We start from the raw sequence: 7,687 nt of genomic DNA, 5'->3' as shown, positions 1-7,687 counted from the left end.
TGAGTTATAGGTGTTGGTGTCCGACAGTTGCTCAGAGTCCCGGATGAGATCCTGGGTGTCACGAGGAGCTCTGGAATGGTCTGAAGGTAAAGATTGATATATAGGAAGTCATGTTTTGTCACCGGAAAAGTTTTGGGCTCATCGGTAGTGTACCAGGAGTGCGTGGAGGGTGCCGGGGGACCACCGGGAGGGGTGTGACGACCCAAGAGCCTATGGGGTATGAGAGGAGGTGGACCTTCCCCTGGTGGTATGGCTGAATCCTCTCTCAAAATCTAATGCGGCTAGGAGTGGAGATAAAAGGTAAAAGTCCTTTATAAGGAAAGGAATGAGGAGTCCTCACAAAGTAGTCCACCTCCCTTGTGGGAAGGTGGACTCTTCCTTGTAGGATTTGGCCGACCCCTTCTTCTTGGAGTAGGGGACAAGGCGGCCTCCTCTCCCCTCCTTCTATATATACTAGATGTATTGAGGGTTTTTGGACAACATAGAAATCAGCCACGACTGCCTCTCTCTCTCTCTCTCTCTAGATGTGTTTCTCCTCTAGCTAGTTCGGCGGTGCTTAGGCGAAGCCCTGCTGGATTAGTTCACCACCACCACCACCATGCCGCCGTGCTAGAGAACTCATATACCTCTCTGGCCCCTATTGCTGGTTCAAGAAGGCGGAGATCGTCATCGAGTTGTACGTCTGTTGAACACAGAGGTGTCGTCCGTTCGGCACTAGATCTGGATGAATCGTGATGGGATCGTAGGACGGATCGTGATGAGATCGCGGGACGGGCTGCGATTTAAATCGCAAAGATGTTCCACTACAACAACTGCGTTATATATGCTTCCGCTTAGCGATCTACAAGGGTATGTAAATTCACTCCCCGCTCTCGTAGATGATCATCACCATGGATAGGTATTGCCTGTGCGTAGGAATTTTTTTGTTTCCCATGCAACGATCCCCAACAGAATCTGTCGTATTTCTTCGTTAATCAGTAAAGAGGCAGATCCTTCTCATCGAGTCTTGAGATGAAGCGGCTCAGGCTGCAAGGCAGCCCATAAGCCTTTGCACATCATGGATGCGCTCCGGCCGTCTCATCTGGACGATGGCACCGATCTTGTCAGGATTGGCATCAATACCCCGTTTAGAAATGAGGAAACTATGTAGCTTTCTCGCCAAAAAAGAGAAGCTGCATTTGGTTGGATTGAGCTTAATCCCGAAGCGTCGGAGGTTCGCGAAGTTTTCCGCGAGGTCGGCCATAAGGTCGGAACCTTTGCTCGACTTGACCATGATGTCGTCCATGTAAGCTTCAACGTTCCCACTTATCTGTTCTTGTAAGCACTTTTGGATCTTGCGCTGGAAAGTGGCCCGAGCACTCGTGAGGCCGAATGGCATCGTCATGTAGTAAAAACACCCGAACGGGGTGATGAAGGCCATTTTTATTTCATTAGGTCCATACATTCAGATCTATTGGTACCCTGAGTACGCATCCAGCAACGACACGCGTTCACATCGGGAAGTCGAATCTACGATTTGATCTATGCGAGGTACATGGAAGTGGTCCTTTCGGCAGGCCCGATTGAGATGTTTGAAGTCAATACACATTCGGAGTGAATTGTTCTTCTTTGGCACCATGGCCACGTTCGCCAACCACTCGGAGTGGTAAATCTCTCGGATGAACTCGGCAGCTAGGAGTCGAGCAATCTCCTCGCCAATTGCCCTACACTCCTCCATGGAGGAGTGACGCAGGTGTTGCTTCATGGGCTTGATCTTTCAGCCCACTCAGAGGCGGTGCTCCGCTAGTTCCCTGGGAACCCCCGGCATGTCAGACGGCTTCCATGCAAAGATATTCCAGTTCTCACGAAGGAACTGGATAAGCTCGGCTTCCTATTTCTCTTCGAGTGAAGTGGAGATGTTCGTTTCGGAGGCATTCAGATCGGTGGGATGGATGTGGACCTGCTTTGTCTCATCAGCCGATTGAAAGGCGGACTCGGTAGCCGGCCATTTCGACTTGAGCAGGTCAGCGGAATCCACCGCCTTCTTGTACCCATCGAGCTCGACAACAAGGACATGCTCGTTTGCGATCCAAGAATCTTGTTGGAGGCACTCCTCGGCGACCTTCCGATTGCCAATCACTTTGATCACGCCTTTCGGCCCCAGCATCTTAAGCTTAAGATACACGTAACATGGTCGGGCCATGAGACGTGTGTAGGCGGGCCCAACCAGGATGGCGTGATACGCGCTTCGAAAGTCGACCACTTTATAGGTCAGCCTCTCCTTTCGGTAATTCTTCTCGCCGCCGAATATGACATTCAGGGTGATCTGGCTGAGTGATTCGGCCTTCTTTTCGGGGATGACCCATGAAACTGCATGTTACTCTTGCTCAGCCGGGACAACGGAATGTCCATAGCTTTGAGAGTGTCGATGTATATGATGTTAAGGCCACTGCCACCGTCCATGAGGACTTTTCGCAGTCGGAACCCATTGACCGCAGGATCTACCACCAATGCCTTCCTCCCAGGGTGGCAATGTCGGTCGGGTGATCCAATTGGTCGAATGTGACAAGCGTCTTCACCCAGTCGAGGTATTTCGTGACAGCCAAGGCTACCATGTTCACTTCCCAATTGATAACTTTCAATCGGCTCTTGCTCTCGACATCAACAAAGATCATGAGGACCTTCTCGATGTTTGGGGTACCCGGAAGCATCTTCTTGGTCATCATCATCTTCTTTGTCCCCGGAGGGTTCTCCACCCTTCTCCTTCTGGTGCAAGTGGCAGTCTCGAGCCGTGTGCTTGGCGGGGATGGTCTCCCCATCGTCGTCCTTCCTAGCGTGAACTGGACACGGCTGGTCCAAAAGGCTGCTCTTGGACTCGGCCTTCTTCTTTCCTGCCCAATCTTTCTTCTTCTTGGGATTGTTTCGGCCCTGCCCCGGGACAACATCTACTTTGGATTTTCCCGACGGGTCGCCCTTTCGCTTCTGTTTTTCCCGGCGTTGCCCGACTGGGGGGGCTTTGCTGTCACGGCCTTTACCGCTGTGGAGGCGGTCTTCTTCTTCACCATTGACGTACTAATTATCGATTTCCATGGCCCGACTGAGGGACAGATCCCCCGATCATCCAAACTTGAGGATGAGCTCCCAATACCGAGTGCCAGCTTTGAAAGAGCACACGTCCTAATGTTGGATGACATCTCCACCGTGTAGTGCAGTGTGGTACACCGCTGGATGAACTCCCTGAGAGTGTCGTTGCTCTTCTGGACACACTATTGCAGCTCTATCAAGCCGCATGGACGCTTGTAAGTGCCCTCGAAGGTCTTGACGAACACTCACGCGAGGTCACCCCAGCAATGGATGCTACTAGAGGGAAGCTGATTGAGCCACACCCTCGTCGACCCCTCTAACATAAGGGGCAGATGCTTCATTACGACATAGTCGTTGTCGCTGCCTATTTGGACGGCCACTCGGTAGTCCTCCAGCCACGTCTCCGGCTTGGACTCACCGTTGAACTTGCTGATCCTCATGGCCAGTCGGTAATTGGAGGGGATCTCCGCATCCCGAATGTGTCGGCCAAAGCATTCAAGGCCAGATACCCCTGGCCAGCTCGCTGTTGGAAATATGCCCTAGAGGCAATAATAAATTAGTTATTATTATATTTCCTTGTTCATAATAATCATTTATTATCCATGCTAGAATTGTATTGATTGAAAACTCAAATACATGTGTGGATACATAGACAACACACTATCCCTAATGAGCCTCTAGTTGACTAGTTCGTTGATCAAAGATGGTCAAGGTTTTCTGGCCATAGGCAAGTGTTGTCACTTGATAACGGGATCACATCATTAGGAGAATCATGTGATGGACAAGACCCAAATTATATACGTAGCATATTTATCGTGTCATTTTATTTCTATTGGTTTTTGCGTGTCAAGTATTTATTCCTATGACCATGAGATCATATAACTCACTGGCACCGGAGGAATACCTTGTTGGGGAACGTCGCATGGGAAACAAAAATTTTCCTACGCGCACGAAGACCTATCATGGTGATGTTCATCTACGAGAGGGGATGAGTGATCTATGTACCCTTGTAGATCGTACAGCAGAAGCGTTAGAGAACGCGGTTGATGTAGTGGAACGTCCTCACGTCCTTCGATCCGCCCCGCGAACAATCCCGCGATCAGTCCCACGATCTAGTACCGAAAGGACGGCACCTCCGCGTTCAGCACACGTACAGCTCGACGATGATCTCGGCCTTCTTGATCCAGCAAGAGAGACGGAGAGGTAGAAGAGTTCTCCGGCAGCGTGACGGCGCTCTGGAGGTTGGTGATGATCTTGTCTCAGCAGGGCTCGGCCCGAGCTCCGCAGAAACGCGATCTAGAGGAAAAACTATGGAGGTATGTGGTCGGGCAGCCGTGAGAAAGTCGTCTCAAATCAGCCCTAATTGCTCCACATATATAGGAGGAGGGAGGGGGACCTTGCCTTGGGGTCCAAGGGACCCTCAAGGGGTCGTCCGAGCCAAGGGGGGGAGGACTCCCCCCCCCCCCAAACCGAGTTGGACTTGGTTTGGTGGGAGGAGTCCCCCTCCCTTCCCACTTCCTCCCTCTTTTTTCTTTTCTTTTCCTTTGATTTCTTTTTCTTGGCGCATAGGCCCTCTTGGGGCTGTCCCACCAGCCCACCAAGGGCTGGTGGGTCTCCCCAAAGCCTATGGGCTTCCCCGGGGTGGGTTGCCCCCCCCCCCCGGGTGAACTCCCGGAACCCATTCGTCATTCCCGGTACATTCCTCGTAACTCCGAAAACCTTCCGGTAATCAAATGAGGTCATCCTATATATCAATCTTCGTTTCCGGACCATTCCGGAAACCCTCGTGACGTCCGTGATCTCATCCGGGACTCCGAACAACATTCGGTAACCAACCATATAACTCAAATACGCATAAAACAACGTCGAACCTTAAGTGTGCAGACCCTGCGGGTTCGAGAACTATGTAGACATGACCCGAGAGACTCCTCGGTCAATATCCAATAGCGGGACCTGGATGCCCATATTGGATCCTACATATTCTACGAAGATCTTATCGTTTGAACCTCAGTGCCAAGGATTCGTATAATCCCGTATGTCATTCCCTTTGTCCTTCGGTATGTTACTTGCCCGAGATTCGATCGTCAGTATTCGCATACCTATTTCAATCTCGTTTACCGGCAAGTCTCTTTACTCGTTCCGTAATACAAGATCCCGCAACTTACACTAAGTTACATTGCTTGCAAGGCTTGTGTGTGATGTTGTATTACCGAGTGGGCCCCGAGATACCTCTCCGTCACACGGAGTGACAAATCCCAGTCTTGATCCATACTAACTCAACTAACACCTTCGGAGATACCTTTAGAGCATCTTTATAGTCACCCAGTTACGTTGCGACGTTTGATACACACAAAGCATTCCTCCGGTGTCAGTGAGTTATATGATCTCATGGTCATAGGAATAAATACTTGACACGCAGAAAACAGTAGCAACAAAATGACACGATCAACATGCTACGTCTATTAGTTTGGGTCTAGTCCATCACGTGATTCTCCCAATGACGTGATCCAGTTATCAAGCAACAACACCTTGTTCATAATCAGAAGACACTGACTATCATCGATCAACTGGCTAGCCAACTAGAGGCATGCTAGGGACGGTGTTTTGTCTATGTATCCACACATGTAAATGAGTCTTCATTCAATACAATTATAGCATGGATAATAAACTATTATCTTGATACAGGAATTATAATAATAACTATACATTTATTATTGCCTCTAGGGAATAATTCCAACAGTCTCCCACTTGCACTAGAGTCAATAATCTAGCCCTCACATCACCATGTGAATTACACTGTAATAAATCTAACACCCATACAGTTCTGGTGTCGATCATGTTTTGGCCGTGGAAGAGGTTTAGTCAGCGGGTCTGCTACATTCAGATCCGTGTGCACTTTGCATATATTTACGTCCTCCTCCTCGACGTAGTCGCGGATGAGGTTGAAGCGTCGTTTGATGTGTCTGGTCTTCTTGTGAAACCTTGGCTCCTTTGCTAAAGCAATGGCACCAGTGTTGTCACAGAACAAGGTTATTGGATCCAGTGCACTTGGCACCACTCCAAGATCCGTCATGAACTGCTTCATCCAGACACCCTCCTTAGCCGCCTCTGAGGCAGCCATGTACTCCGCTTCACATGTAGAATCTTCTACGATGCTTTGCTTGGAACTGCACCAGCTTACTGCACCCCCATTAAGAATAAATACGTATCCGGTTTGCGATTTAGAGTCGTCCGGATCTGTGTCAAAGCTTGCATCGACGTAACCTTTTACGGCGAGCTCTTCGTCACCTCCATACACGAGAAACATCTCCTTGGTCCTTTTCAGGTACTTCAGGATATTCTTGACCGCTGTCCAGTGATCCACTCCTGGATTACTCTGGAACCTACGTGCCATACTTATGGCCAAGCTAACATCCGGTCTAGTGCACAGCATCGCATACATGATAGAACCTATGGCTGAAGCATAGGGGACGGAGCGCATATGCTCTCTATCTTCATCAGTTGCTGGGCACTGAGTCTTACTCAATCTCGTACCTTGTAAAACTGGCAAGAACCCTTTCTTGGACTGTTCCATTTTGAACCTCTTCAAAACTTTATCAAGGTATGTGCTTTGTGAAAGTCCTATCAGGCGTTTTGATCTATCCCTATAGATCTTAATGCCTAGAATGTAAGCAGCTTCTCCTAGGTCCTTCATAGAGAAACTTTTATTCAAGTAACCTTTTATGCTCTCCAAAAGCTCTACGTTGTTTCCAATCAGTAATATGTCATCCACATATAATATTAGAAACGCCACAGAGCTCCCACTCACTTTCTTGTAAATACAAGATTCTCCAACCACTTGTATAAACCCAAATGCTTTGATCACCTCATCAAAGCGTTTGTTCCAACTCCGAGATGCTTGCACCAGTCCATAAATGGATCGCTGGAGCTTGCACACCTTGTCAGCATTTTTAGGATCAACAAAACCTTCGGGTTGCATCATATACAACTCTTCCTTAAGGAAACCGTTAAGGAACGCCGTTTTGACATCCATCTGCCAGATTTCATAATCGAAAAATGCAGCTATTGCTAACATGATTCTGACGGACTTAAGCATTGCCACGGGAGAGAAAGTCTCATCATAGTCAATTCCTGGAACTTGTGAAAAACCCTTTGCCACAAGTCGAGCTTTATAAACGGTCACATTACCGTCAGCGTCCGTCTTCTTCTTAAAGATCCATTTATTCTGAATAGCCTTGCGGCCTTCAGGTAGTATCTCCAAAGTCCACACTTTGTTCTCATACATGGATCCTATCTCAGATTTCATGGCTTCTAGCCATTTGTTGGAATCTGGGCCCACCATTGCTTCTTCATAATTCGCAGGTTCATTGTTGTCTAACAACATGATTGATAAGACGGGATTATCGTACCACTCTGGAGCAGCGCGTGATCTCGTCGACCTGCGTGGTTCAACAGAAACTTGAACTGGAGTTTCATGATCATCATCATTAACTTCCTCCTCAACCGGCATCGCAACGACAGAGGTTTCCCCTTGCCCTGCGCCACCATCCAGAGGGATGAGAGGTTCGACAACCTCGTCAAGTTCTATCTTCCTCGCACTCAATTCTCTCGAGAGAAACTCCTT

This window comes from Hordeum vulgare, chromosome 5H (genome assembly GCF_904849725.1).
Source record: "Hordeum vulgare subsp. vulgare chromosome 5H, MorexV3_pseudomolecules_assembly, whole genome shotgun sequence".
NCBI lineage: Eukaryota > Viridiplantae > Streptophyta > Magnoliopsida > Poales > Poaceae > Hordeum > Hordeum vulgare.
This window is presented reverse-complemented; position numbering follows the sequence as displayed.